At 46.8% G+C, this 6815-nt stretch overlaps 1 long non-coding RNA gene across 1 annotated transcript; it reads left to right on the forward strand.

The window, feature by feature from the left end:
- The first annotated feature begins 2284 nt into the window (after positions 1–2284).
- LOC145513433 (uncharacterized) lies at positions 2285–4077 on the forward strand. Its single transcript, XR_014059391.1, has 2 exons — positions 2285–2873; positions 2962–4077. It is a non-coding gene; the product is annotated as an uncharacterized LOC145513433 (long non-coding RNA).
- The last annotated feature ends 2738 nt before the right edge of the window (positions 4078–6815 follow it).

Below are 6815 nucleotides of genomic sequence, written 5' to 3' on the forward strand. Positions count from 1 at the left end.
TACATTTTTACAACAGGCTTATAAAACTACGTGTTTATAAAAACTGAGATCTTAGTCTAGTTTTCACGATGATTCCCCGCCCCCCCCCCCCAAAATCAGGCTTCATGAAATTTTAGATGCAATTAGATTTATTGTTTTCGTGATTCACTGACTATCCGGTTTCCTCAGGTAAGCCGGCACTTATATATAAATCCTAGTAACTTAAAACTTCTCCCTCCCCACTTTGCTCTTCCCTCCCTGCCTTTGCCCACCTCCCCTCCCCGCCACATTCTGATATTAATAATCCCTGGCTGCCCCTCTTTCCGGGTCATTACGGTACTGCTGGTCTCTAATCAATCCTAATGCGATGGCAATTGGAGTCCCTGATGACTGCGGCTCGGGTTTCTTGTAATGGCTCTACCACATTTTCCTGGACCTCCTTCTTTAACCTGAGATGCCAGGGGGACGAGTCCCTTCTCGGCTGCTGATTACTTCAAGATGTGGGGGCTGGTTTGCGCAGAAAGAGAAAGAGACACGCGCACAGCGTGGCTACCACTGCAGGCTGGGCGGCTGGGGCGAGCAAGGCGTCTGCGCGCTGGGAGCCGGCACCCGAACGCCTTTCGCTACTCTGTTTTCTCCCCATTTTCCAGGCCCAAACTCACCCTGGTGGACCAAGATGAAGATTCTTCGAGGTTTTCTCTATTTGTCGTGTCGTGCCCCCCACCCCCACCCCCGGTGCGGAGACGCCTCGTGGCTTCTGGGCCTCTCCAGTTCTATCAGGTTCCCACCCTACAGCGTGCGCCAGGACTCCCGGGCCAGGCCTGCCTCTCGCTCAGGAGTGAACGCCTCGCTCTGGTCCTCACAGCTGGCTCTTCTTTCTTCGTGGGCTGTCTTCTTCCAGTGCCATTCTCCCGCTCCAATTTTAGAGTAGTTGTCCTGAAGCGGAACTGGATTCTTCCTCAACTCTCCCTCTGACCTTTGACCTCTCTTCCCTTCTTTATCCCAGCAATGCCTGAAGCTCCCAACCGTTTCCTGACCGAAAGCCGAGGCCAGAAGCTTGGCCCTGTCTTGTCGGGATTTGACCCCATCTCTCACGATCCATGAAGGAGACCATCGCTAGGAATCCTTAAGCTCTAGGGATAAAGGCCCAACACTTCTTTCCGGTTGGTGCCCTAGGTAGAGAGAACCAAGAGCGGGAACTTGCGCCGTACCTCCCTCTCCCTGGCGGATGTCTTCTAGCTCGCCTCCCTACCTCTATCCAGGCCCGGCAGAAAAGCAATCAGCACGTTCGCGGCATTTGTATTCTTCCATTTCTCAGCCCAAAGCCATTTAGCGTAACCCGAGCCCAGGATAATTGCCACGTTTCTGCCGCGATACTTTAAAAAACAAGATAATGCTTCTGAATTGCGGAAAAAAGTGCTGTGGACAAATTGGGCGCTGAGCTGCCGAGACGGTTCGCTTTGTTAGGGGCGGCTGGTGGTTTGTGACTAGATTAGTTCATTTCTGGGAGCCGCCTGCTCTCTGCAGTGGGGTGAGCCTGAGGCGAACGGCCCCTGGGGCTCCCGGGCTCCGCGAACTGTGGGGAGGGCTAGGGGAGCACTTCAGGCCTCTGTGTCGGTGCAAATCCACGCCGTGGAAAATGTTTCTGCATTCCCATACGAGTACATTGTTTGGGTTCTAAAGGATCCAGATTGTCGCGGACAGAAAAGCTTGACTGCCTCTGCTCCCGAATGGGCCGCGCGTATCTGTCTGAAGCCCCAGTCCTCTGAGCGGCAGAGAAGGAAATGCTGGGTGGAGGGTGCCCACTCACGCATACCCCTCCGCGCCTCTCGCCCACTAGGGCTGGGCTTGGATTTTGCAACCATTTCCAACACCACTGCTGTACTTGGCGCAGCCCTGCTGGAAGCCGGCAGGGTGAGGCTTCCAGGCAGCCGGGGGGCCACAAGGGGCGCTTTTAAGGCTGGGAACAAGGCTGTGGGAGATTTCCTTACCTCAGGTTCACCCGCCACCCCCACCCATCACCCCGCGTGCAGGCCCGCGTCCCCGTTTCGCCGGCCCATCCCGGGTCCGGGGTAGGCTTCTCCGCCAGGTGTGCGCCGGCGCCCGGGAGACCTCGCCACGCAGCGTACTTGCAGCCTCGCCCGCGGGCCCGCGGTGCCCAGTCTTGGGGAGCCGGGCTAACCCCCGCCCCGCCGCCAGGAACCCCTCCCCGGGGCTACGCTCGAGCTCTCGGGCGCTGCGTCTGCGCTGGGGACGGCTCCGCCCAGTTCTGCAGCCAGGGGTCCGGCGTTCCGGCCAGACCACTGGTCCGAACGTGAGAAGACTTCGGACTCCGCCGCTCTCTCGGGCTGTTCCCCGAAGTGGTTCTGGGTGCCTAGAGGCATAGGGGCTTAAGGAAGGAAGGGACAGGGCCGGGAAGGGCGGGGGCGAGAAGGAGGCGAGGGCAGGTCAGCGGAGCTGGGATGGGACGCAGCCCAGCGGCGGGCACGGCTGGAGGAGAGAGAGGGCGCTGTCTTCCTGGCAAAGGATCCCTGGCCTGGCCGGCAGGAACCGAAACAAAAAAAAAAGGAAGAAAGAAAAGCACAGGAAAGGAAATCTGCCTGGTCGATCCCGGGGCGGGGGCGGGGGCGGGGGCGGGGGCGGGGGTGGGGGCGTGAGGGACGCGCTGTGGGGAGGGCCAAGGGTGGCCGAGCGGATTCTCAGCCCACAGCCCCGCAACCTCTTCTGCTGCGGCCTGGCTAGCGCAGTGTGGCCCCAAGCGAGACTCTTCTTTGGCCCTAAAGGCCCCCCCCCATTTGGCTTCCCTCCCTCGCTTTCTCCTTTGGAAAACTGGAGGCGTCGGAATAAGGTCTGCGACGTTTCACTGGCGATTGCGGTGCCGCGGTGTGGCCAAGGCAAGCAAGGGCTGGCAGAGAACCCGGATCTCCTTTGCCTGAGCGGAGCTGGCTTTTCAGTTTTTTGTTTGTTTTTTTTAATTTTCAGGAGTCCGCGGAAGAAACGCGCAACGCCAATCAGGCCTTCACGTCGACGCGCCGCAGCAAGTGGCCTCACCTGGTTTGGCTACGTCTTGCAGAGGAACAAGGAGGAGGTAGAAGGACCTCTTACTTTCATCGACTGGCCTGGGTGCACACTCTGGAAACCAAAGGGTCCCAAGGACAATTACTGTCACCCACTGCCCCACTCAAACCCAGGAAACTTAATTTACACTACTTCAGGAGAAACTCCTGTATCATCTACAGAGGATGTGTTGTCTTTCCATGCTCATAACAAACCAGTCGAAGTAAAACAAAAGGATCTCAAACTTACTCATCTTCAGTCTTGAAAGGTCCCTCTGTGTTAATGGATGTAATTAAAGGCCTTCTAGGTTTGCTGATAGATACTAGAACCGATCATCTCCTTACATGTCTGCCATCAGAGTCCCAAGCTCCAGTCCCCACGTGAATTTCCAGACTCTTCCATAGCCCTTCCGGTAGAATCCAGGTGGCCCCATAGTTCTGCCTTTAGCAAGAGAGCTATTTCCTAGGAGTAACTGGGTGGGCTGCAATCCGCCTGCCTCTTCACGTTGAGAAACGCTTCTCTTGTGGGAACGTCTGTTTCTATTCATCTGATTTTCTAATGTCTTTGATCAGCCTAAATATTTTCTTGGCAAACGGAAATTGACCATGCCATGAATATGATAACAACCTGCTTGGAAAGAAGCTATTTTGTTTCGAAGCAGCAAAGGGTTGGGGGAAGCCACGGAAGGGGGTGGGGGCCGGGTAACTAGCTGGCTGGTAAGAATGCCTGAAATAGATTTCTGAACATACATCTTTTTGCAGTCTCTGAAGCAGCTTTTTGAAAGATAGTCAGATAAACACACACCTGGTCTCCTAAAAGTCTTTGATACACTTTATATTTAAAAAAACAGAACTTCAATGGACGCCTCTGGAGAATTTCCCTTTAAAACATAGATGAAAGGCAAGGTTAATACAATGTTCTCTTAATCCCTTTTGGCTTGTGAGTCAAAATAAATATTTTCTTCTGCATGTGATTGTACATCCTGCCATTTGGCTGTGGCTATAAGCAAATCGACCGGTAATAAAAGTGTTTGGAGGCTGTGTATTAAATGCAGTTCTCTTGAAATCAAGGGTTGGGGGGAGGGAGGGGCCTTACTTCACAGGCAAGAGTTGGTGGGTTTCTGAAAAAGCTGCAAGAAAAAGACCTTTCACCTCTCATTAGTGATGCCATCAGTGCTCAGGCAGAGTGGAGCTGAGGTCATGTTACATATGGCACACAGTCTGCTCAGCACTTGAAACGTCAGCTTTGAAATTTTAGAGAGGGGAAAGGTCATCTTTAATAAGCTAAAGTCTGGGGCTCCCATTGCCCTCTTTGCAAACTGGGTGGGTGTCCATATGCTTCAAACCTTCTGCACAAGTTCTGTTTTTTTTTTTAATTTGCAGTTTTAAGCTGATTTTTTGTTTCACATCTTCATTTAAGCTATAATGTTTTCAGCTGTTAATACACCACAAGGCCTTTCATTTTTATAGCAACTCTGTCATCTTTCCTTTTCTTCTCATGCAATCATAAAACTGTCTGTTCTGAGTGATAGCTTTTTAGAACTCAGCTTCCCAGAAGAAATGAAGTGTATCTGTCCATCTGCATACATGGATCCAGACATGTGGGCTATAGGGTTACCCTTCTGAGTGGGTAATTTAGACTTCACTTTTGTACACTACATAATTTACTGAACCTTCAAAACATTAAAAGTTCCATATTATGTAAAAGCTCTAGTTTCTGAAAACTTCCTGGTAGTACTAAAATTTTTCATGCCATTTACTGAAATTTCGCATTTTATTTTTACCATGTGGGGGAAACTCTCAAATCAGGAGATATTGATTCTTCTGTAAGGTTTAAAGTTAAGGTTGACAGAAGCTACAGTGATAGATACAGCACTGAAAAAAAGAAGTGCTAATATCTCACTTCCTTGTTCAAACAATATTAGGAACATTTGTGAATGTTTAATCCTCAAATTTTTTCAAAAAGTGAAGTCAACCAAACCCAAGGCACGAAACTATCCCCAGATCTCTTTGTAGCCACTGTCAATATGGATATAAATATTTTTCTTTCACGTCCCTCTGCAAGGAACTCCTCAATAGTGATTTGTCATTTACTCAATTCCAGAAACTTTTTTTCCTTGTGGACCTACTATCCAAGAAGAGCAGCCTTAGCACACTGTTTTGTGTATTCCTCATTTTTCTTTATGTCTGTCAACCCATGTTGTCTGTTTATATAACCCCGATTTTGGTTGGGTTTTTTTTCAGCTTTTTTCTTCTACATCAAAGTTACATATTTTGTCATTATAAGATAAACTTTATTAAATAAGACAACTGTGTAGATTCAGCTTCAACCAGTAGACTGAATGATCTTTTAAAATTCCTTCTCCTACTTTGCAAATTGAAAACATTGAAACATCCTCTTGAGTAAACTAGGGGTTCCTTATTACTGAGAGATTTAATGATTATGATATGCAGATAGATGTTGCTTTTGCTTTGTCTCTGGTTAGATTTTCAAAAATCCTTAATTCTGGATGAGCGATAATTTGAAAGAGCAGTCTGTGTGATAGCAACTGAAACTAAGAGTGGGTAGAATAATTTCACAACCAAGCATGACATCAAGTAAATAATTTATTTCTAATTAGTTTCCTACATTAGAGTTTACTACTAAAAAGCTAGTAGATTTTGTGATACTTTAGTTAACCCAAAGCGCTTGAGACTTTGAGGATCCAAATGGTTAAGTTCAATCAATCTAGTCAATAGAAAGTCAAAATAAAGATGCATACTGTAGTCTCAGGGAGTGCATATGTATTGAGAGAGAGGTACTGTTGCTTTTTTTGTTTTTGACTAAATTTTAAAATTCCCAAAAATACTCCAGGAAAATTTAAGAGCAGATTGTTTTACTCTGAAAAAGAAGGAGTGAAATATTTCAAGAAGCAGATTCATCATGGACAGGTCAATAATTCATTAAAGGCCCATAAAAAGAATGCTAATAATTTACACATTCTATAGGCTCTTCACTCAGGAGCCTTTAACATTTTACAAGCCTGATCTCACTCATCTTCTCAGAACTTTCTCAACTTCTCAGTATTATTATTGCAAAGGGTGATTATTCCTATTACAAAAATATGGCAGAGAGGCTGTACAAGCTGCCCATGGAAGTATAATTCAGAGGTAGTTTGGGGATAAGAACTATGAATCCCAATAAAATAAATAAGCAATAAGGATATATTGTACAGCACAGAGAAATATAGCCATTATTTTGTAGTAACTTGAAATGGAGTATAATCTATAAAAACATTGAATCACTATGTTGTACACCTGAAACTAATTTAATATTGTAAATCAACTTCACATCAATTTTAAAGAGCTTTGAATCCCAGATCCTTTCCAATTTATCTAAAAAGCAATTTTCCATAAAGAGATCAGATTCAAAAGATTTCAATTTAGTGAGTCCTTGTAAAATTTTATCCTCAAGTTAGACTCTATAATTCATGTTCAAGATTTGTGAGAAATTTCATGAATGTCTTTAAATCACTAAGAAAAAGAAAATGTCATGAAGTGACATCAGTCCGCACAGGTCTGGTAGTTCTTCCATCCTGTCTGGAAATAAGTCATAGTCTTATTTGGTGTAAATGTCATGTGGGAGGAGACATACAGATTACAGAACCATGAGGTAATTACTCCAGCTTAACTGTCCTACAGAGAAGCTATTAAGTGTTCATAAACAGGGTTACAATAGGATATATATTCTATGACAAGATTTGGCCTGTATTTTCAATGCTTACAATTCTTTCTTTGGCT

This window comes from Giraffa tippelskirchi, chromosome 7 (assembly GCF_054371585.1).
Source record: "Giraffa tippelskirchi isolate mGirTip1 chromosome 7, T2T-mGirTip1v1.2.pri, whole genome shotgun sequence".
Classification (NCBI taxonomy): Eukaryota; Metazoa; Chordata; class Mammalia; order Artiodactyla; family Giraffidae; genus Giraffa; species Giraffa tippelskirchi.